Source organism: Acinonyx jubatus, chromosome X (assembly GCF_027475565.1).
Source record: "Acinonyx jubatus isolate Ajub_Pintada_27869175 chromosome X, VMU_Ajub_asm_v1.0, whole genome shotgun sequence".
Lineage (NCBI taxonomy): Eukaryota > Metazoa > Chordata > Mammalia > Carnivora > Felidae > Acinonyx > Acinonyx jubatus.
The window spans coordinates 2,562,732-2,583,902 of record NC_069389.1 but is presented as its reverse complement, the minus strand read 5'-3'; the positions used below and the strand labels follow the sequence as shown (position 1 = coordinate 2,583,902).

At 42.4% G+C, this 21,171-nt stretch overlaps 1 long non-coding RNA gene across 1 annotated transcript in view; it reads left to right on the top strand.

Annotated features, from left to right (window-relative positions):
• The window catches only part of LOC128311542 (uncharacterized), a 200,107-nt gene that overhangs the window by 7,940 nt on the left and 170,996 nt on the right, over positions 1-21,171 (top strand). The window contains exon 2 of the long non-coding RNA XR_008289991.1: positions 4,691-4,811. This is a non-coding gene — a long non-coding RNA (uncharacterized LOC128311542). The remainder of the gene's footprint in view (positions 1-4,690; positions 4,812-21,171) is intronic.

Here is a 21,171-nt window from a genome sequence, read left to right as displayed (position 1 = left end):
ACAGGCGCCCCAAACTGTCGCCTTTTATACTATGCCCCTGGCCCACCGGTTCTACTGATGTACCACCAGATGTATCTGTCAGGGTGCAGTCAGGGTGACTCAGACGTCACTGTGTGCTTCCGTTGGGTTTCGATACAGCAGGTGGATAGACAGGTGCTCCAGACTAGGAAGCAGCACCTGGGCCCCTGAGCTGCCGGGGTTACCCCCGGGAGGCTGTGCTCAGCAGGGCTTGGCTACTCTGTGACGGTGGCTCGGGCAGAATTGCAGGGACCACCTTTGCTGCCCTGGCCGGCGCCCCAGAGCGTGTGTGATGGAGTGTTCCAGGAAGCTGCCAGAACCGTCCACTGTTGTGTGGCAGCAAGGACCCCTTTGCTGCCCCCTTCGCAGGACCCCTTTGCTCTCCTCCTAACTCTCAGCTTCCCCCTAGTGCCTTCTTACTGGCCAGTAGTCTAGTAACAGACCAAGAAAGAAGCTGAATGCCAGGCCCGGGCTAGTCCCCCAGCTGAGTCCGAGGTTGGCCGAGGATCATCAGGTAGACCTGTTGGCCATCCTCGTTCCGTGTCAACTCGTTAGCCACGTCCTCCAGGGAGATTGCACCTGAGAAGTCAAGAAACCACAGCCCTTCAAAGGGCTGTGTCCCAGGTTGTGACTCCCTGCAGCAGACAGTTTGGTTGGAGACAAAGTGGAGGAAAAAAAAATACAGGAAGCCTGCTGGGCATCATGCATGAATGGTTTCTTCAACTGTCATCTCACAACTCTTGGTGCTACAGGGATACTGCTCGTCGAGGACAGTGGTGGTTTTCCTGCGAAAACACGCAGAGCAGATCTAACAAGCTGTGCCCCCAAACCTTCTCTCGTTGCCCCTGTAGGGAGCCCTGGCCTCCCCCTGCCTCCCCACCGCAGATACTCACATGAACACTTGCCTCAGACATCCTCTAGGCTTTGCATCATTTCAGATAATTTCAGTTGGTGGGGATCTGGAAAACCATGACCGTTTCTTTACCATGCTTTGCATTTTTCCCCCATTAATGTCTTGCTTCTCACTGCAGGAAAACAAAGAAATTAGCAAATGTGTAAGATGAGACTTTGGGGGCAATGTGATAGGGAAGTGGCTTTATTATTTTGGAGGGCTGTGAACAGAAATCCTGGAGGTCCTGGGGAATTTCTCAAATCCTGATGTTAAAGGTGGGGAAACAGTATAAAGAGACTTTGCAAGATGGGGATAAATGTATTCCTTTTGTGGAAGAAACGGACAGTGGATTTTGCACTCCCTTCTGCTACACCGTTTTGCAGTCGATTTGTGTTAATACTACTCTGGCCCAACACCTTTCCAGACTGAGCCTCGGTGGTGATGAGTTACAGTGTGAAGGATGCATGTCCCCACCCAGCCACGTCCCCATCTACCCACACGGATCTTGGAGAGATGCTTTCCATAGTCCAATGTTGAACGCGGGGAACATTCGGTTTGTTTTCATCAGAAATGTGGCTTTGCTCCAAAGTTACATTTTATAAGGAGGTGTTTCTTTTCCAGAATTTAGTGGGAAAACTGAGTGTGGTCTGTCTTCGTCACGATAAAACATCTCAGAAGTACCTGTTAAAAATTTTAACTTCAGGGTGAGATTTTTCTGAATCGAGGGTCACTATTTCCATAAAATGTAGGGCCACGTTTTATGAAACTTTGCTAAAAGGAGAAGTAAACACTCATTCAAAGCATGAAAAGCCACTTGGTGACAAGATGCCCTCCCTCCCCTAAATTGTGCGTAAAAATATTGTATCACATGGAGATCATGTTCCCTTTCATTGCAGAGTAAATTTTAGTAGCCTAGAAATAACAGTGGGTAATATGGCGGTCATCAAAACCTTACGTGTCTACAGGGACAAAAAAATAAAGGATTCCTTCTTTGTCTTTCTGACGAAGACAGTACATTAGAAACCTCCAGGAGGTGGGCTCCATTGGGTGAATGCACTTCTGTGGATGAGTAACGATTGGCCAGATTCTTCTTATAACTAAGGTGTATCCCAAATGGGGTGTGTTAGGTGAATCTCACTGCTGTGCATGCTAATATGAGCGCTTACGGAAATCATTCTCCTGGGGAGATGCCTTGAATCATCCTGGACTCATAACACATGTTGACCAAGGTCCCTGATTTCAAGCTTGTTGACCTACTGCTGTGTTCAGACCTGGGCAAACTGAGAGCTCCTGATTCCTGCGAAAGTCAGCAAATAACCAAGGAAGGGAGGAATTAAGTCTCCTTCAGGGACTGGAGGTGAGGCAGAACAAAACTCAGGAAACATCATTCCAATTGGTTTTGGATTTAGAAGGCAGACGTGGTTTCTGATCAGACTACAGATGCTCTGTGCAGCCACATACGTGTCTTATGTTGGACAAGCGTAGAAAAACGATGTTCGATACTTGAATAAACCGACCCTCGGTTTCTTAACAGTGGGGATATAAGGCTTACGATGCAATCCTTTCTGGCATCTACACTTCTCTCTTGTCTTGCCATTTTGGCGGCCATCAGTAGGAGGAATTATGAGTCATGCTAATATGATCCAGGCGATGCCATCGATTTAACGTTCTATGGTTTCAAAATATCTCCTGCACGTTTATTCAGTTTTTACTCCATCTCTGTCTGCCACATTTCGTTTCTGTTCTTTCATTCATTCATTCATTCATTCATTTGATATCCAGACTTGTTGCTGAGCTGTGACTGCATTATCTCATTGTCTGTGTGAACCTTAAATTCAGGAAGTCACAACACATCCCATGATCATGAACGCATTCATCTAAAACCTACTCCTAAAACTTTTGGGGCTTGATAACTTGTAGTAATGATAGTCTGTTTTTTTAGGACTGTCTGGTAAACCTGCATTCGATTCTTTTTTTTTTTATTTTTGTTTTTTTAATGTTTTATTTATTTTTGAGACAGAGAGAGACAAAGCATGAGCAGGGGAGGGTCAGAGAGAGAGGGCGACACAGAATCTGAAGCAGGCTCCAGGCTCTGAGCTGTCAGCACAGAGCCCGACGTGGGGCTCGAACTCACAAACTGCGAGATCATGACCTAGCTGAAGTGGGACGCTTAACCGACTGAGTCACCCAGGCGCCCCATAAACCTGTATTCGATTCTAATAGTAAATGTTGTCCGCATCCTGTGTCAAGTTCCCTAAATGCCAGGCGGTTACCTCCCCAGTATTCCTCCATTCTAAAAATGTTTATTTTATTTATATTTGAGAGAGAGAAAGCGTGAGCAGGGGAGGTGCAGAGAGAGAGAGAGAGGGAGACGCAGAATCCAAAGCAGGCTCCAGGCTCCGAGCTGTCAGCACAGAGCCCGACGTGGGGCTCGAACCCACGAACCACGAAGTCATGAGCTGAGCCGAAGTCGGACACTTAACCGGCTGAGCCACCCAGGCGCCCCCGCATGACCACACCTTCTAGCATACCGGTCTTCAAGTACTTTTGATGTTGACCACGTTATCGGATAAATAAATAGATGCTTAACACTTAACCAACTCCCATGTGCAGAAAACAAAAAGCTATGTGTATCATCAACTTTTTGATTTCCTCTTGCGAAATAAAAATCACAATAACGCAAAGGAGGGATGTCCCAAAGGCACAGCAAACGAAAGACCACATTCAGTAAAGGGGCCAAAACCAAAGGGAGAGTCCTGAATTTTCTCTCCTGTCTAAACAGCCGTATGGGAAAGGAAACGTCACAGTTACAGGTGTTTGGAATGGGGGTTAAGGCAGGAAATGAAGAGAGTCCCACACTTCCCAAGGACAGCCTGGCATTTGGTGAGATTTCTTCACGTTCTTCCTTTTCTCGCCTAGCAGCTGCTCTGCTGAACCCTGAAAATATGAGAGGCAGGAACTAGCCATTCCCATCCTTGAAGTACCCAGGGACCGAATATATTCCTGTCATCTCTGCGTGAATTCAGGCAAATCACAACTGTTTTTGCCATGAGACAATGGTGATCACTGTAGAATAAAGGCGAGGAGACATTTGCCCCATGATCATAGAAATCATTCAAAGTTCAAAGAGCTGGGAGGAGAATACTTAACCAGACAGTGTCAGAATTTGCGTGTGGGGAAGAGAAAACATTTCAATAGATTTTAATTCTCAGTACTCTTTGGTAAGATCTATATAATTTAATTTAAAATATCAGCCCACTGGGGTGCCTGGGTGCCTCAGCTGATTAAGCATCCTACTCTTGATTTCGGCTCAGGGCACGATCTTACAGTTCCTGGGTTCGAGCCACATGTCAGGCTCTGTGCCGACAGCCTGGAGCCTGCTTGGGATTCTGTGTGTGTGTGTGTGTGTGTGTGTGTGTGTGTGTGTGTGTGTCTCTGCCCCTCCCCAATTGCTCGCTGTCTCTCAAAATAAATGAATAATCAATAAAAAATTAAAATATCCACCCAGTATTGGTGCAATGACAGAAAACATGGGTCACCAGAAAGATAAACAAATCTCAGAAATTTCTCGTAGCCTACGAGCACAACAGAATCTGGCCATGTTGATTTGGACAAGGACACGGGGTAGTGGGATCTTGCCTTCACCCCTCTTCCTCCCACATTGATCTCTGTATAAACCATGCTACAGTTATTGAAACTAAGAAATTAACTTTGGCACGAGATTGCAAAGTACACACATAATTCGAATGCCATTTCCTTTTATGTATTTGTTTTTCCCAGTCCAGGATCCATTCTGGGATCCCACGTTACATCTTGGCCACGGCGGCTGACTGTCCTCCTGCATGGGGAAGGCCCTACATCTTTCCGGATCTTTCGTGACCCGAACACTTGGAGAATAACGGTAAGTGTTTTGTTGAATATCTCTCAGTCCGCACCTGTCTGATGTTTTGTGGGAAGGATGCACTCCTCAAACCAAAGGAGCTTCGGTTTGAGAAAGTGGGAGGAAATGGGACGACCCACTAACAACAGCACTAAATTAGAACCCATAGGGTTACCTGAAAATCAGTGAAGTTCCTGCAGCTATCGGCTATAATTTCATGACTAAATGGGTAACAAGAGAGACCCCCTACCTTAGAGAAGAATTTCTGATACCTCTGGAAGGAATGAGGCCAATATAAAGTCTGAACTAGCCAAGAAAAGGACAATGTTTTCATGGTCTCCAACCATCTCCCACAGATACGCAGTAATTACAAAGGGATAAATGATAACTTTAGAGAGGCAACGCCCCACAGACCATAATTAATCCGGTAACGAGATGCCCTGACCGTGTCTCAGCGTCACAGAAACATTCTTAGCATCACAGGAGTACTTTTAACCTGCCATGGGCGTGTAGCTATTCACAACACACGTCTTCGGGAATCCACACTGGGTCGTGTATGCTGTAATGCCCCATTATTCCAGCTCTGGCTACATAACCTAAAGAGATTCTCATGTATTTGCACCAAAGGGATAAAAAAATAATGGCATTGCATCATCACGAGCGTGCTGATCGAACAAAGAACGAAAGCCATCCAGATGCTCACCGAGAGCAGAAGGTGTAATGTCTGGAGGAAAGAGTTGCCCAAATGGCTCCACCGTATATCATTTGCGTAGAGTACGCAAAGTGTAGAGAAATGTGTGGATCTACACGTTCGTTCTAAAAATCTAACGTCACGCGTGGGAGGAATCCCAACGTATGCGTGGTTTTGGTTGACCTTCGAGCAGGGGTGTCCTGTCCAATGCCTGGACTCTCGCCAGCGGTACCTTGCTTTCCCAGACCGTGAAAGTCTCCCTGTTCCGTAAACTCAATTTCCCTCACCGTGAATTGGGAACACCTTTGTCCAGACCTGTGTCTGACCCCGTAAACATCCCCTGTGCTTTCTGTTCTGCCTCCTGGACTTGGCACCCCCGTCCACAGGCCTTCTTGTTGCTGTTGGTATTTTCCTTTTGTTTTCATATTAGGTCGATTCTTCCCTTGTGTAGAGATGATCTCTCTATGGCAGGAAATCCTACTCAGTGTCTCCCTTCTTCGTTTGCCGTCAGTGATGTAGACACAGTCGTGTGTCGCATTTTTCCTTGAAGTGTTGTGCATGTGCGACTGTTTGATACTTTCTGTCCTCAGAAGAAAAAAAAAACAAAACCATGTGCTAGGTTGCCTGGTATATTTATCTCTTGAACCACATTGGAAGCAACCAGCCTTCCCCTGCCCAGCTGTCGATCTGGAAAGTGATCGTTTTATGCGCGTTTTCCTGTGGGTGGGGCACATACATGGCAGCCCCGACTGTCTTAGAAATAATTCCCGTTGTCTGCTGTCTTGGTAGGTGTTTGTTCTTTCTGCCAAGTTGCATCTAAATGTGGCTTCCATTTGCTCTGTCATCAAATATTTATTGAGTTTCTACGACCGTCCGGTTGTTAGACAATCAGATCAGATTGTGCACCCCTGGAGGAGAATTGGAGCTCGACCCCATCACCAACTGGCGTGGAAATTCTGTCCTTCCCTCCTTGGCCAGGACAGAGCTGTATGTCAACGGGATCGGAACGGCGTGCAAATGCAACCGAACAGGGGCGTGACGTGGTCTTGCAATGCATGAGTCTGGTGGAAAGCTCACTTAAAGCAAGTGGCTTAGATCTGAGCTCCAGGGGGGATGTTCATCCTATGATCAGTTGAAACATAGACACGAATCAACACTTGCAACGCCTTTTGAGGTGATAGACGGGCAACAGGGAGAAGGTAGAACACGGCACCCCGGGTCCGTTTGTCCAAAAGTTCACTTGCAAATAAAGGGTCTCTACCAGTGCCCATTGCTTACCCCTCTCCTCCATTGGCAGCCTGTCCTTAGAGGGAGGCAGGAGGTAGGTCAGCAAAGACCAAATGCATTCAGTCGTGGCAATGAAATCGAGTGCATACGTGTGGCCTCACACCCTCAAGACCTGGGGCTCCATTGGATGGGAAAGGTCACATATAGGTGTTTGAATTACCCACTGTCTTTCAGCCTTCCCAGCAGATCTGTCAGCAGCTTGCTGCTGGGGCGTTTTTAGAAAAATAGTACCTCCAGGAAATATCTCTATTTTATTGTGGATTTAATTTACATTGTTTTTTTTTTTTTTTTAATTAATGTTTTTGAGAGAGAGAGACAGACAGAGTGAGAGCAGGGGAGGGGCAGAGAGAGAGGGAGACACAGAATCCGAAGCAGGCTCCAGGCTCCGAGCTGGCAGCACAGAGCCCGACGCGGGGCTCAAACTCGTGAACTGTGATATCGTGACCTGAGCCGAAGTTGGACGTTTAACCGACTGAGTCACCCAGGCGCCCCACATTTAATTTACATTCATGAGAACTATGATTTTAATTATCTTCTCATACCTGGATACACAGACACATCTCTGACATAAGTGCCACAGTAAACGATGAGATCTACATTGTGTCTAGCTTGTTTATTTTCATACAGTTTTAAAAACTATTTACATCTTTCCAAGATGTAAATCTCTTGGAAAGATCTATCTCTTGCCTCACAGAAGGAATCATTATCTTTTTTTTTTTAAGTTTATTCATTTTTGAGAGACAGAGCATGAACGGAGGAGGGACAGAGAGAGAGGGAGACACAGAATCGGAAACAGGCTCCAGGCTCTGAGCAGTCAGCACAGAGCCCGACGCGGGGCTCGAACTCACGGACTGGGAGATCATGACCTGAGCCGAAGTCAGACAATTAACTGACTGAGCCACCCAGGCGCCCCAGAAGGAATCATTATCCTAAGTTCAAACAACCCAGCACTTAAAAAAAAATCCTTCTTTTGTTTTTTTTGGGTTTTTGTTTTTTAAAGTAATGTCCACGGACCAACGTGGGGCTCAAACTCATGACCCTAAGTTCGGGAGTTGCACGCTCCACGGACTGAGCCAGCCAGGTGCCCCAACACAACATTTTTTTAAATAATTCTCCTAAATGTAAGCATAGCTATAATAACTTTAGGAAATTATGCAATTTAAAAATCTATAAATAATATATGATACCATGCATTCACTTCTCTCACGTTGTTATTTTGTTTTGAGAAATATTCCTATGATTTCATGTAGATACAGTTTACATTTTTGAAACAGGCATTCAGTGCTGTATGTTATGGGAGTAGGTCACACAACATAACTTTCTTCTCTTCATGGGCATTTTGGTCCTTTTCAGGTTTTTTTTTATGTTTGTGGGTTCTCTTTTCTTTCTTTCTTTCTTTTTAATATTTATTTATTTTTGGGAGAGAGAGAAAGAGAGAGACAGAACACGAGTTGGGGAGGGGCAGAGAGAGAGGGAGACGCAGAATCTGAAGCAGGCTCCAGGCTCTGAGCGGTCAGCCCAGAGCCCCACACGGGGCTCGAACCCATGAACGGTGAGATCATGACCTGGGCTGAAGTTGGATGAGTCACCCGGGCGCCCACATTTGTTTTATTTCTTTCATGCAATGCTAGAGCACACATCCTGCCTCACTCGTAGCACACATACACGAGGTAGTCCCAAGGAATACATTAAAGCAGGTGCACAGGATTCAGCCTTTTCACTGATTTCAACCTCATAGGTAGAGACAGCTTTCTCTTTCAGTTGTTACAAACGCACACTCCCATCGGAAGTGCCTGGGGATCCTTACCTCCCCACCGGGCTTGCCTTTATCAAGTGTTCCGACACGTCAGTACTTGACAAAGCGAGGTTCACAATCAAATGCACTTTTAGGTTGCAATTTTGAAATGTAGCACTAACTTTGAGGATCTTGTCATTTATTTCATCAATCTTCATAGGAACGAAAACCCCTCAGCCTATTCATATATTTTGCCTGATTTTCGTGGAGCCACCTGTGTTTGCTATAAAGTACAGACTTGTGTGTTCAGGTCGTATGTATCAGCCTGTGGCATTATGGATGTGGCAAATAGATTAGCAAAAGGTGCAATTTGTTACATTGTGTGTATGTTGACTTGTTGAAACAAATCGATGTATCGTTGATGTTCAGTTTTATTTATCACTTATTTTTTTAAATGTTTCTTTACTTGAAAGAGAGCGAGCAGGCAGGGGAGGGGCAGAGAGAGAGGGAGAGACAGAGGATCTAAAGCAGGCTCTTTGCTGTCAGATGTGGGGCTCGAGCTCACGAACGGTGAGATCATGACCTGAGCTGAAGTCGGATGCTTAACGGAGTGAGCCACCCAGGCGCCCCGACCTTCAGGTTTAAAATGTATGCATAGCGAGGCGCCTGGCTGGCTCAGTGGGTTAAGCACCCGACTGTTAATTTCGGCTCAAGTCGTGATCTCCCAATTTGGTGAGATTGAGCCTCGCATCGGGCTCTGCACCGACAGCACAGAGCCTGCTTGGGATGCTCTCTCCCTCTCTCTCTGCCCCTCCCCTGCTCTCTCTGACAAAATAAATAAAACCTGAGAAAAATAAAATGAAATACGTATGGCATAAACAGCTCCACACGCCCGTGGCAAATCTTGCAGATGTAATGCACCAGCAACACAGTGAAGAAACAGGTCCTCCCTGTGGCCCTGAAAATCATCATCAGTGCTGCCCCTGTCATCTGTCCGTCACCGCCCACCCCACAGAAGAAGCTTTCCCCTGCCTTCATTTTCATTTTCTTCCCTTTATCCACTGCTCGACTGGGTGTGTTTCCACGTCCTCCTGGTTTTCACTCCCGATCACGTGTGGTTCACTTAGCAGTGCACGTGTCTCTCTAACTCCTCGCCTGTCTTCCAGCCTATTTGCACTAATGGGACACTCGCTGTCTTTTCTCGCCCCGCATCTGCCCGACTTCTGCGCCGGGCACATAGTCTCAGGGCGGACTGCCACGTCTGTTTCTTACTGGTTCCAAGCTGGTTCTGCTTGTTGGCGGAATTCACCTGCTTCCGTCGTTGTTAGGACTGGGACCCCCACGTCCCTGCTGGCGTTCCCTTAAAGGCGGTCTCCAGCTTCCGCAGGCTCCAGGGGTTTGCATGGACATCTCTGGAGACATCTGCTGACCACAGATGTGCTCTCCTAATGTTCACATTAGGAGCATGTCCAGATCTAGCTTGGGTATTTGGTGATATCTTCTAGGATATTTTTGTTGTTGTTGATTTTTTCAAGGTCATTTATTTTGAGAGAGAGAGAGCATGAGCAAGACAAGGCAGAGAGAGAGGCTGAGAGAGAATTCCAAGCAGGCTTCACGCTCAGCCCGATGGGCTCAAACCCACGAACTGGGAGATCGTGACAAGAGCTGAAATCAGATCACATGCTTAACCGACTGAGCGACCCAGGGGCCCCTTCTTGGGCAGTTCTTAGCTCTTCCCTATAGAGTGACTTGAGCATTTGCACAGTAAGGTTGTTGGACTTAATCAACCTCCCGTGGCTGATGGCTCCTACCAGATGTGTTCCGCAGCTCACGTTGATCGTGGTCACTGACCACGCACACCTTCCAATCCACAGTGGCCGAGAGGTCTAAAAACCCTGTGGGTTTGGACACCACCCCCACTGTGACAGTGGACTTCCTTGCTTAGAAAGATGTGCAAAGTTATAGTTCCTTCCAGAAGGTGAATGATGCTACTGTCTTAAAATGATTTGACACAAAATGGAAGGAAATTCAGCGCGGTCCGAGGAAACCCCATCAGGTTATAATTTATCAACAGTGCTATTTGTAATTTTTATATTTTTCGAACTGAAGACTCATTTATTTATTTATTTTTTAATGGCTACCTTTGGCTTTTCAGGAAGCAATGAATCCCGCTGTTTGAGATGAGCAGATGGCAGGGGGCGGGTTATCTCAGTCTAGGAGAGCAAGTTATGTTCAGATAAAGATTGTCACAATTATTCTTCTCACTGAGCACTCTTCAGCACTCAAGGTGTCAGTGGAAACAAACGTTTGTGGAGAGTGAATTCTCGCCATGTTATTGTAACAGGCAGTGTCCCTGGATTCTGTGACACTAATACTTCTTATTTAATCGTGAGTTTCTGCTTCCATTAGTGGGGTCTCTTCTGATCTTAATAATTTTAGGGGCCTTCAAGGACCCTGTGACTGGACTTCTTTAGGCAGCTGGTCAAAATTAGATAATTGTAGACAGATATCAGTATAGAGAGATGATAGCAAGATAGATATGACAGATGCTAGGTGGATACCAGTGTAGATAGATGACAGAAAGATATGTAGATAAGACAAATGACATCTACATAGATATGATATGATAGGTGATAGGTAGATAGACAGATATAGGGATGCATGGACATGGTTAGGACTGATGATAGATAGATAGATAGATAGATAGATAGATAGATAGATAGATAGATATGATGGGTGGATGGATGGATAGATAAGACCAATGATAGATAGATAGATAGATAGATAGATAGATAGATAGATAGATAGATATGATGGGTGGATGGATGGATAGATAATAGGTAGGTAGATAGATAGATATAGGGATGCATGGACATAGTTAGGACTGATGAGAGAGAGAGAGAGATACATATATACATACATACATATGATGGATGGTTGGATGGATGGATAGATAAGACCAATGATGGATAGATACATAGATAAGACCAATGATAGATAGATAGATAGATAGATAGATAGATAGATAGATAGATAGATATGATGGATGGATAGATGATAGGTAGGTAGATAGATACAGGGATGCATTGACATAGTTAGGACTGATGATAGACAGATAGAAAGATAGATAGATAGATACATAGATATGATGGATGGTTGGATGGATGGATAGATAAGACCAATGATAGATAGATACATAGATAAGACCAATGATAGATGATAGATAGATAGATAGATAGATGATAGATATGATGGATGGATGGATGGATGGATAGATGATAGGTAGGTAGGTAGATAGATGCATACATACATACAACAGATGAGATGTATTGTACATATGATGGATGGATGATAGATGATACATAAATGCTGGAGGTAGATTGACGTGATAGATACATGATACAGAGATACAGACATTCATCATTTAGGTATACATAAAATTATGTAATTCTGTGTATATAAAAGATGGAATTGAGGGGCGCCTGGGTGGCGCAGTCGGTTAAGCGTCCGACTTCAGCCAGGTCACGATCTCGTGGTCCGTGAGTTCGAGCCCCGCATCAGGCTCTGGGCTGATGGCTCAGAGCCTGGAGGCTGTTTCCGATTCTGTGTCTCCCTCTCTCTCTGCCCCTCCCCTGTTCATGCTCTGTCTCTCTCTGTCCCAAAAATAAATAAATGTTGAAAAAAAAAATTAAAAAAAAGATGGAATTGAGATGTATGGAAATATGATCATGTATGTATGCCTACATAGATAACATGCGTGCATATGTCTATATTATCAATTACATATTTTATGCACATACACATAACAAACATCATTTAAATATGTGTATGTAAGTGTGCATGTGTGCATGAGTCCATATACACACGTTTCAAATCCTTCCATCCTAGTCATTGCAAGTCTGTATCTCCAGCCTACAATTCCATACTGAGATCTGGACCCTTGCTTACAAGTGTCCGGGACATAGACCTTTGGTTATCACATAAATGTCTTGAATTCATTTTGCCCAGAGTGAATGCACACTTAGAGGAGGAAGGGTCGTGTCAATTGTCCAAATCTTTTAACTCCATTCTGTCTATATTTTTCAAGGTGTGATGATTTCCAGCAGGCATCAGCATTCCCAACCCAGGAACTAGGAAACACCTCATTTCTTTCTCCCTAAATGTGGCTATTGCCTGACCGGTGTCACTTCAAAGTACCTACGACAGGTGACTTGGATGGCACATTATGGACGTTTGTTGAAAGAATGGCCAGAGCTCAGCAGCGTCCTGCTGGCACATAGATGTTGATCAGTGATTTTTCTTGTCTGTTTAGTTTAGTTGTTTTTTTTTTCACTCATTGTTTATGAACAGATTATTTCACTAACTCTGAAGGGTAGGTACACAACCGTTCAAGAGTTTTTTGGTTTTTTTTTTTAATTTCTCATCATTAAGCTGGTGGCATTATTTTATGTAAATAAGGTTATTTTTATAGTCAGAGTTTACTAAATTGAAGGCAATTTACTTTTACTTAGGAAATCCTTGGGATATGGTACATGTCCCTGTATAATTATAACTATTCCCTCCCACCCACGTATATGTCTCGTATGAATGATAATTATAGGGCCGACCTATTTATACCTCAAAAGGAAGACCTTTTCGTGCATATTGCTGTGAATTATCAGGACGGTGGCAGGGATTAAAAGGAGTGGAAAAGTAGGACCACTTCTATAGAATTTTGCTTGTAACCTTGAACTTTAAAAATGCCGTAGAAACAATTTGATACAGACTATAAATTACACCTCTTTACTAGGAGTCCTGTACTCGGCAACATATACTTATTCTAATGTAGCCTTATTTTCCCTTCAGCGTGTAATTTTGTGATTAATTCAATTCAGTTTTATTTCATTTATTTTAGCCATGAGTCAGTCATTTTAAGGTCTGAGCTGAGTCTTTTTCCAAAACTGTTCAGAATGGCAAGAACATTGCTGCCCTGTCACAGTTGTATTTCTGAAAGAGAATTTCTGCATCTGGTATTTGGAATATATTCTTGAAAAGTAATTTTGTCTTGGGAGTAAGTAGGAGCTTAATGTGCCTACATTAAGTGTGCTAGAGAGTGGGGAAATGGTAAAAACTGTACTTCATTCTCAAATTCATTGCCGTCAACATTTCTGAGTTCCTAGAAAATGTCACATAAATCCACCAGCACCAGAATTCCCTATTCCTAGCAAAAATGAACTTCTTCTTTATTATTGTTTTTGTGAAGATATTCTGGAAATATGAATAGAGTAGAAGAATGCCCTAGAGTACTTTTAGAAAATTAACAGTTGCAATCTTTTTTTAAAATGTATTTATTTATTTTTATTTGAGAGAGAGGGAGACAGCGCATCCCGAGTCAGCTCCAGACTCAGTGTGGATGCCCTCACTGGGATCATGACCCGACCCCAAATCAAGAGCTGGACACTCAACCAGCTGAGCCACCCAGGCGCCCCTTATCAGTAGCAATCTTTTTTTAAAAAAAGTTTTTAATGTTTATTTATTTTTGAGAGACAGAGAGAGAGAGAGAGAGAGAAAATGTAGAGCATGAACAGGGGTGGGGCAGAGAGAGAGGGAGACACAGAATCCAAAGCAGGATCCAGGCTCCGAGCTGTCAGCACAGAGCCCGACATGGGGCTCGAACTCACGGACCATGAGATTATGACCTGAGCCCAAGTCAGATGCTCAACCTACTGAGCCACCCAGGGGCCCCAGCAGTAGTCATCTTTACATTGCAGAAGGAAACTTGTTGAACCAGTTGGATTTTATGGAATGCCAGGGGGACAGGCAATCAACCAAAAAGCACGTGGTGTGATGATAAGTTTTCCTAATTCCAGGCATCTAGTTAAAAAAAACAAAACAAAACAAAACAAAACCAAGGAACCAGAAGATTATGGCCCAGCAGTCATTTTTGTAAATGAAGCTTTACTGGAAAACATCCATACTCATTCATTTATGGGTTGTCCATGGACCCTTTTGCACTAAATCAGCAGAGCTAAAGCTTGTGATTTAATTGGCATGTCACTCTGAGTAAGTTTAAGGGGTACAATGTGTTCATTTGGTACACTTCACATACCACGATCTAATGATGAAGGTAGGGTTAGGTAAACTGTGCATACATCACATAATGACTGCACACGCATGTATGTGTAATGAGAACATTTAATATATACTCTCTTGGCAATTGTTCAAGTATATAATATACCGTGGTTGACTCTGACCACCGTGCAACTGTGCATTCCCTCAACTTATCTTTTCACTGGTCGTTTGTACACTTGGACCCATGTTCATAGCACCATTATTCATTAAAGCTAAAAGTTGGGAACAATCCACCTGCCCATCCCTGGGTGAATAAAGACAATGTGGTCCATCCATACAGTGGAGTTGTATTCCACAGTTGAAAGGAACAAACGTCTGATGCAGTAGAGCACGAGAAAGAGCCTTAAAAACCAGAAGCCAGTCACAAAAGACTACATACTCTATGACTCCTTGACCTGAAGTTTCTGCAAAGGCCACAGTTTTCTTGATAAGTAGATGACAGATGCCTGGCTGGCTCCGTCGATAGCTCATGCGACGCTTGATCTTGGGGTTGGACGTTCAAGCCCCACGTCGGGTGTAGAGATTACTTAAACATAAAAAATAAAAAATAAATAAATAAAATATAAATAAATACAAAAAATAAAGAGGAAAGATGAGTACTTACCTGGGCTCGATGTCGTCCTCACTACACATGGGCACAGGCACCTGTTGGAACTAATGTAAATGTTCTGAAATGTGTTTCTAGTGAAGATTGCACAGTTGTATAGATTTGCTAAAAATCACTGAATTGTACCTTGCAACGGGTGAAAATGTGGTATGTAAATCACACCTTAATGAATTGCTAAAAATGTTCTTTAAAAAATTGGTGGCAGAGACTGCCTGAGCCAGCATGCCTAAAATACCTACTATCTGACCCTTCATAGAAATAGTTTGCCGATCTCTGGCATAGAGATTTATGATTGCTTAAATATTTTCATAAGATCAACAGCCAGTGTCTATGAGGACATGAACTTTCAGCAGCAGACTCTACAATTAAGTGTGAGAGAAATCCTTGGATATATTTGGGGGAAGAGGTTTTCCCACTGAGGAAAAAAAAATACATGGTTTGTTTAAAAATGTAATATCTCTGGTGAGTGTGTATAAACTTTATTTCTTATTCATATAAACTTTAGAATCAGTTTCTTGAAATGCATAAAAGAACTTGCTGGGGTTTTAACTGGGATTGCATTGAATCTCTAGATCAAGTCAGGAAGCATTAGCCATCTTGACAATATTCAGTCTTCCTTATCCATGAACATGGAATGTCTCTCCATGCATTATATTCTTCTAATTGTTTTTTCATCAGAGTATAGTAGTTTTCCTCATATAGATCTTGTAGTACAAGTTTTGTGTGATGTATGCCTAAGTATTTCATTTTTTGAGTGCTAATGTAAATAGAGTTTTTAAAAAAAATTTCAATTCTACCTGTTCACTGCTGGTATACAGGAAAGTGCCTTTTATTTATTCATATCCTGGAATATTGCTATAATTGCTTTTCGGTTCCAGGAGACGTTGTTAAACCTCCATGTGGGTATACCTGGTGAGGGTCGGAAAAAACACTGAGTAAAGTGGTAACTGTCTTGAATATTGCTTAAGAATAATAGTAGCAAATATCTATTTAAATATAGTCATTCAAGGGGCGCCTGGACGGGCGCAGTCGGTTAAGCGTCCGACTTCAGCCAGGTCACGATCTTGCGGTCCGTGAGTTCGAGCCCTGCGTCAGGCTCTGGGCTGATGGCTCAGAGCCTGGAGCCTGTTTCCGATTCTGTGTCTCCCTCTCTCTCTGCCCCTCCCCCGTTCATGCTCTGTCTCTCTCTGTCCCAAAAATAAATAAATTAAAAAAAAGTTGAAAAAAAAATTAAAAAAAAAATAAATATAGTCATTCAAGTTCTAAAGCAATATTCTTCTACTTATTTTTTAAATTATTATTTGGGACCACTTGTTAAACTTTGTGGAAAAAAAGAATGATATGATATAGGAGTAAAACCCAAATTCTTTTCACCAGAAGAAAAAAAAAATAGCAAACAGCTAATGTGAGGGGTTAAACAATGAGCTGATATTTAATGATGGAAAGTTTGAGAACATTTAACAATTGCATCCCAAATGCACCCATTTACGGCATCTGTATTTTGCATACAATATAACCTCAAAAATAGGTATTTTTTAAACAAAGCGGATATTGTAAATCTGGAAGCATCTGAATACTTCATGTTATGCATCATCTTGTTTTCATTGCAAACATATCATTTACATGGAATATATCCTTTTCCCCCTTCAAATAACAGCACATAAAAACCTTCACCCACCCTCCCCACGTACACACTTTCCAACTATTCTTGTGTTTCTTCCAGGAAGTTTAAGATCTGTGATTTTAGACGGCAGTGTGCACAAATGAGCTCTATTTCATTTCCTCTGTAACGTAGCTCCAAGGTATGATGTATTCTTGGAATTCCAAATGCTGAGAATGAGTTTCTATGAAGGATACTGTTTGCCCACATAATGAAATGTTTATCACAAGGAAGGATTCTGCTTCCTTTTTAAAAAGCTTTTATTTAAAGTACAGTTAGTTAGCATACAGTGTAATATTAGTTTCAGGTGTACAATTTAGTGATTCAACACTTCCATACCCTGTGCTCATCACAGCAAGTGCACTCCTTAATCCGCATCAACTGTTTTACCCATACCCCACCCACCTCCCCTCTGGTGACCATCAGTGTGTTGCCTGTAGTTAAGAGTCTGTATCTTGGGTTACCTTTCTCTCTCTCTCTCTCTCTCTCTCTCTCTCTCTCTCCCTCTCCCTCTCCCTCTCTACCCCCTCACTCCTTCCCCTCCCTCCCTCCTATATCTTGGGTTACCTTTCTCTCTCGCCCTCTCTCTCTCTCTCTCTCTCCCCCCCTCTCCCCCTCTTCCTCCCGCTCTCCCTCTCTCTACCCCCTCACTCCCCCTCTCTCTCTTTTTCCCCTTTGCTCATCTGTTTTGTAACTTAAATTCCAAATATGAGTGAAATCGTATAGTATTTCTCTTTCTTTGACTAACTTCTTTCATTTAGCCTTATAGACTCTCTAGCTCCATCCATGTTGCAAATGGCAAGATTTCATTCTTTTTTTTATTGTTGAGTAATATTCTAGTGTGTGTGTTTTGTGTAAATACCGAACAGTGTGATTGCTGGATCATAGGGTAGGTCTATTGTTAACTTTTTGAGGAGCCTCCCTACAGTGTTCCACAGGGGCTGCACCAGTTTGCGTTCCCACCAACAATGTGAGAGGGTTCCCTTTCTGCATAGTCTCGCCAACATCTGTGGTTTCCTGGGTTGTGAATGTGAGCCATTCTGACAGGTGTGAGGTGGTATCTCATTGTGGTTTTGATCTGTATTTCCCTGATGATGAGTGATGTTGAGCATCATTTCATGTGTCTGTTGGCCATCTGGATGTCTTCTTTGGAGAAGTGTCTGTTCGTGTCTTTGGCCCATTTCTTCACTGGAGTATTTGTTTTTTGGGTGTTGAGTTTGATAAGTTCCTTATGGATTTTGGATACTAACCCTTTATCTGACATGTCATTTGCAAATGTCTTCTCCCATCCCGTCGGTTGCCTTGTAGTTTTGCTGATTGTTTCCTTTGCTGTGCAGAAGCTTTGTATTTTGATGAGGTCCCAGTGATCTATTTTTGCTTTTGTTTCCCTTGTGTCAGGAGACATCTCGAGAAAGACGTTGCTAGGGCTGATGTCAGAGAAATTACTACCTGTGCTCTCTTCTAGGCTTTTTAAGGTTTCATATCTCACATTTAGGTCTCTCATCCATTTTGAATTTATTTTGTTGTATGGTGTAAGAAAGTGGTCTAGGTTCTTTTTTCTGCATGTCGGTGTCCAGTTTTCCCAACACCATTTGTTGAAGAGACTCTCTTTTTCTTGTTTAATATTCTTTCCTACTTTGTCACAGATTAGTTGATTGTGTGGTTGTGGGTCTATTTCTGGGTTTTCTGTTGTGTTCCATTGATCTATGTGATTATTTTTGTGCCATTGCCATACTATTATGATCACTATGGTTTCGTAATATAACTTGAGGTCTGGAATTGTGATGCCTTCAGCTTCGTTTTTCTTTTTGAAGGTGGCTTTGTTTATTTGGGGGTCTTTTGTGGTTCCACACAAACTTTAGGATCGTTTGCTCTAGCTCTGTGAAAAACACTGTTGGTATTTTGATCGGGATTGCATTCAGTGTGTGGATTGCTTTGGGTAGTGTAGACATTTTAACAACATTATTTTCTTCCGATCTGTGACCATAGAATGTCTTTCCATTTTTTTTGTGTCATATTCAATTTCTCTGATCAGTGATTTGTAGTTTTCAGAGGGCAGGTCCACGTTGGTTAGGTTTATTCCAAGGTGTCTTACTTTTTTTGGTGCAGTCATAAATGGGATTGATTTTCCGATCTCTTTCTGGTTTTTCATTACAGGTGTATAGAAATGCAACAGATTTCTGTACATTGATTTTGTATTCTGCTACATTACTGAATTTGTCTATCACTGGTAGCAATTTTTTTGGGTGGTGTCTTTCGGGTTTTCTATATAGAGTGTCACGTCATCTGCAAATAGTGAAAGTTTTAATTCTTCTCTGCCAATATGGATGCCTTTTATTTCTTTCTGTAGTCTGATTGCTGTGGCTGGGACTTCCAATGTACTGTGGAATAAAATTGGGGAGAGCAGACATCCTTGTCTGATTCCTGACCATAGAGGAAAATCTCTCAGTTTTTCCCCATTGAGGATGATACCCATTGTGAGTTTTTTGTATATGGCCTTTATTATGTCGCGGTATGTTCGTCAACCCTACTTTGTTCAGGGTTTATTCTCATGAATGGATGTTGTACTTTGTCAAATGCTTTTTCTGCATCTATTGAAAGGATCATGTGGTTCTTATCCTTTCTTTTATTAAAGTGATGCATCACATTGATTGATTTGTGAAGATTGAACCACCCCTGCAGCCCAGGAATAAATTCCACTTGATCAGGGATGTTAAGTGTGTGGTTTTCTTTTTTAATGGAGTCTTTTACTGGTTTTGGTATCAGGTTAATGATAGCCTCATAGAATGAACTGGGAAGTTTTTCTACCTTTTCTATTGGAATAGTCTAAGAAAAATAGGTATTAATTCTTCTTTAAATGTTTGGTGGAATTTGCCTGTGAAGGCATCTGACCCTGGGCTTTTATTTGTTGGGAGATTTTGGATTGCTGATTCAATTTCATTGCTAGTTGTCAGTCTGTTCAAGTTTCTTATTTTTTCCTGTTTCAGTTTTGGTAATTTATATGTCTAGGAATTTATCCATTTCTTCCAGGTTGTCCAATTTATTGGCATATCGTTTTTCATAATACTCTCTTATAATTGTATTTCTGTAGTGTGGATTGTTATTTCTCCTTTCTCATTTGTGATTTTATTTATTTGAATCCTTTCTCTTTTTTCGTGAGAAGTCTGCTAGAGGTTTATCATTTTTATTGATTTTTTTTCAAAGAGCCAGCTCCTGGTTTCATTGATCTGTTCTATTGTTTTTTAGCTTCTTTTTTTAAATGTTTATTTATTTTGAGATAGAGAAAGAGGGGGAGGGAGGGTCAGAGAGAGAGAATCCCAAGCAGGCTCTGCACTGTCAGCGCAGAGCCTGATGCAGGACTCAATGTCTCAAGCTGTGAGATCGTGACCTGAGCCAAAATCAAGAGTCGGATGCTTAACCAACTGAGCCACCCAGGCACCCCTGGTTTTTTTTAGTTTCTGTATTATTTATTTATGTTCTACTCTTTGTTATTTCCTTTCTTCAGCCGACTTTATGCTTTGTTTGTTGTTCTCTTTCTGTCTGGTTTAAGTGTAAGGTTAGGTTGTTTGTGATGTGACATAGGTCTGTATTTCTATCTGCTTCCCTCTTAGGACTGTGTTTGCTGCGTACCAACAGTTTGGGACCCTCTTGTTTTTATTTTCATCGGTTTCCATATATTTTTTAAATTTCTTCATTGATTTCGTGGTTGTCACACTCATTCTTTAATAGCATGTTGTTTAATCTCCATGTATTTGTGGTATTTCCAAATATTTTCCTGTGGTTGACTTCAGGTTTCATAGTATTGCAATTAGAAAAGGTGAGTAGTATGACTTCAGTCTTTTTGTATTTATTGAGGCCTGTTTTATGACCCAAGATGTGATCTGTTCTGGAGAATGTTCCACGTGTTTTTGAAAAGAATGCATATTCTGCCGTTTTAGGATGAAATGTTCTGAATATATCTGTTCTGTCCATCTGGCCCCATGTGTCATCCAAAGCCATTGTTTCCTTGTTTGCTTTCTCTTTAGATGGTATGTCCGTTGATTAAGTGAGTTTTAAGTCCCTTACTATTATTGTTTTAGTATCAGTCGCTTCCTTTATGTTTATTATTGTTTTGTATATTTGGGTGCTTCCATTTTGGGTGCATAAATATTTACAATTGTTATGTCTTCTGTTGGAGTGTCCCCTTTATGATTATACAGTGTCCTTCTTTGTCTCTTGTTCTAGTCTTTGTTTTAAAGTCCATTTTGTGCTCTTTAGGTATGGCTACTCCAGCTTTGTTTTGACATCCAT